This window comes from Arachis hypogaea, chromosome 12 (assembly GCF_003086295.3).
Source record: "Arachis hypogaea cultivar Tifrunner chromosome 12, arahy.Tifrunner.gnm2.J5K5, whole genome shotgun sequence".
Taxonomy (NCBI): domain Eukaryota; kingdom Viridiplantae; phylum Streptophyta; class Magnoliopsida; order Fabales; family Fabaceae; genus Arachis; species Arachis hypogaea.
Genome location: NC_092047.1, coordinates 49,797,526 through 49,801,145, shown reverse-complemented (window position 1 = coordinate 49,801,145; position 3,620 = coordinate 49,797,526). Strand labels below are relative to the sequence as shown.

The window sequence follows — 3,620 nt, the reverse complement described above, 5'->3', positions numbered from 1 at the left end:
GCGTCGCCTGGCGTCGGGGCAGCTATGGCAAATTATATATCAAATCGAAGCCCCGGACGTTAGCTTTCCAGTGCAATTAGAACCGCATCATTTGGATCTCTGTAGCTAAAGTTATAGCCGTTTGAGTGCGAAGAGGTCAGGCTGGACAGCTTAGCAATTTCTCCAACTTCTTGTATTCCTTCCACTTTTGCATGCTTCCTTTCCATCCTCCAAGCCATTCCTGCCCTGTAATCTCTGAAAACACTTAACACACATATCAAGGCATCTAATGGTAATAAGAGAGGATTAATAATAAGCAAATATAAGATCAAAGAAGCATGTTTTCAATCATAGCACAAAACCAGGAAAGAAAATGTAAATCATGCAAATAGTATGAATAAGTGGGTAAAGAGTTGATAAAAACCACTCAATTGAGTACAAGATAAACCATAAAATAGTGGTTTATCAGAGGACTTGGTCCAACCTTTGATCAAAGTTGACCCTTCTAGTGTATGGGTGTGCATCTCCTTGCATCATGGGCAAGTTGAATGCCAACCTTCCATTTTCCGGACTAAAGTCTAAGTATTTACCTCGAACCATTGTAAGCCAATTCTTAGGATCCGAGTTCACACTTTGATCATGGTTCTTGGTGATCCATGCATTGGCATAGAACTATTGAACCATTAAGATTCCGACTTGTTGAATGGGGTTGGTGAGAACTTCCCAACCTCTTCTTTGGATCTCATGTCGGATCTCCAGATATATTCGCCCTTTTTTAGCTTAAAAGGGACCTCGGGGATCACCTTCTTCTTGGCCACAACTTCATAGAAGTGGTCTTGATGCACCCTTGAGGGGAATCTCTCCATCTGCCATGACTCGGAGGTGGAAGCTTTTGCCTTCCCTTTCCTCTTTCTAGAGGTTTCTCCGGCCTTTGGTGCCATTAATGGTTATAGAAAAACAAAAAAAAGCTTTAGCGTTTACCACACCAAACTTAGAAGGTTGCTCGTCCTCGAGCAAAAGAAGAAAGAAGAGAGTAGAAGAAGAAGAAACAGAGGAGATGGAGGGGGCTTTGTGTTTTGGCCAAGGGGGATGGGTAGTGTTTAGGTTGTGTGAAAATGAAGGAGTTAAGATGGATTTATATAGGAGTGGAGAGGGGGGTATGGTTCGGCTATTATGGGTGGGTTTGGGTGGGAAAGTGGTTTGAATTTGAATGGTGAGGTAGGTGGAGGTTTTATGATGGATGGAGGTAGATTGGTGAAGGGTTTATGGAGAAGAGGGTAGGTGAGGGGTTTTTGGGGAAGAGGTATTGAGGTTATTGGTGAATGGGTAAAGAAGAGAGAAAGAGGTAGGGTAGGTGGGGATCCTGTGGGGTCCACAGATCCTAAGGTGTCAAGGATTTCTCATCCCTGCACCATGTGGCGTGCAAAACGCCCCTTGCTACCAATCCTGGCGTTAAACACCAGGCTGCTGCCCATTTCTGGCATTTAACGCCAGCTTCTTGCCCATTCCTGGCATTAAACGCCAGTCTAGTGCCCATTTCTGGCGTTAAACGCCCAGAATGGTGCCAGACTGGGCGTTTAACGCCCATTCTACTACCCTTACTGGCGTTTAAACGCCAGTAAGTTTCTCCTCTAGGGTGTTCTATTTTTCATTCTATTTTTCCTTCTGTTTTTGCTTTTTCAATTATTTTTTGTGACTTCACATGATCATCAACCTATAGAAAACATAAAATAACAAAAGAAAATAGAAATTTAATATAGATAAGTAAAAATTGGGTTGCCTCCCAACAAGCGCTTCTTTAATGTCAATAGCTTGACAGTGGCTCTCATGGAGCTTTACAGATATTCAGAGCAATATTGGAACCTCCCAACACCAAACTTAGAGTTTGAATGTGGGGGTTCAACACCAAACTTAAAGTTTGGTTGTGGCCTCACAACACCAAACTTAGAGTTTGACTGTGGGGGCTCTGTTTGACTCTGTATTGAGAGAAGCTCTTCATGCTTCCTCTCCATGGTGACAGAGGGATATCCTTGAGCTTTAAACACAAGGGAGTCTTCATTCACTTGAATGATCAATTCTCCTCTGTCAACATTAATCACAGCTTTTGCTGTGGCTAGGAAGGGTCTGCCAAGGATGATTGATTCATCCATACACTTCCCAGTCTCTAGGATTATGAAATCAGCAGGGATATAATGGTCTTCAACCTTTACCAAGACATCCTCTACAAGTCCATAAGCCTGTTTCTTTGAATTGTCTGCCATCTCCAGTGAGATTCTTGCAGCTTGTACCTCAATGATCCCTAGCTTCTCCATTACAGAGAGAGGCATAGGGTTTATACTTGATCCCAGGTCACACAGAGCCTTCTCAAAGGTCATGGTGCCTATGGTACAAGGGATGGAAAATTTTCCAGGGTCTTGTCTCTTTAGAGGTAATTTCTGCCTAGCCAAGTCATCCCGTTCCTTGATGAGCAATGGAGGTTCATCCTCCCAAGTCTCATTACCAAACAACTTGGCATTTAGCTTCATGATTGCTCCAGGGTACTTAGCAACTTGCTCTTCAGTAACATCTTCATCCTCTTCAGAGGAAGAATACTCATCAGAGCTCATGAATGGCAGAAGTAAATTCAATGGAATCTCTATAGTCTCAGTGTGAGCCTTAGATTCCCATGGTTCCTCATCAGGGAACTCCATGGAGGTTAGTGGACATCCATTGAGGTCTTCCTTAGTGGAGATCACTGCCTCTTCCTCCTCTCCAGGTTCGACCATGTGAGACGTGTTTATGGCCTTGCACTCTCTCTTTGGATTCTCTTCTGTATTGCTTGGGAAAGTACTAGGAGGGAGTTCGGAAATTTTCTTACTCAGCTGACCCACTTGTGCCTCCAAATTTCTAATGGAGGACCTTGTTTCAGTCATGAAACTTTGAGTGGTTTTAATTAGATCAGAGACAATGGTTGCTAAGTCAGAGTGGCTTTGCTTAGAGTTCTCTGTCTGTTGCTGAGAAGATGATGTAAAAGGCTTGCTATTGCTAAACCTGTTTCTTCCACCATTATTGTTGTTGAAACCTTGTTGAGGTCTATGTTGATCCTTCCATGAGAGATTTGGATGATTTCTCCATGAAGGATTATAGGTGTTTCCCTAGGATTTTCCCATGTAATTCGCCTCTTCCATTGCTGGGTTCTCAGGATCATAAGCTTCTTCTTCAGAGGAAGCTTCCTTAGTACTGTCTGTTGTTGCTTGCATTTCAGACAAACTCTGAGAAATCATATTGACTTGTTGGGTCAATATTTTATTCTGAGCCAGTATGGCATTCAGAGTATCAATCTCAAGAACTCCTTTCTTCTGATTTGTCCCATTATTCACAAGATTCCTTTCAGAAATGTACATGAATTGGTTATTTGCAACCATTTCAATGAGTTCCTGAGCTTCTGCAGACGTCTTCTTCAGATGAAGAGATCCTCCAGCAGATCTATCCAATGACATCTTGGATAGTTCAGACAGACCATCATAGAAAATACCTATGATGCTCCATTCAAAAAGCATGTCAGAAGGACATCTTCTGATCAATTGCTTGTATCTTTCCCAAGCTTCATAGAGGGATTCACCTTCCTTCTGTCTGAAGGTTTGGACTTCCACTCTAAGCTT

General features: G+C 42.7%; 1 non-coding gene across 1 annotated transcript; it reads left to right on the top strand.

Moving 5' to 3' along the window:
- The first annotated feature begins 3,512 nt into the window (after positions 1 to 3,512).
- Positions 3,513 to 3,620, top strand: LOC112730830 (small nucleolar RNA R71). The gene has a single exon (XR_003166637.1). It is a non-coding gene; the product is annotated as a small nucleolar RNA R71 (small nucleolar RNA).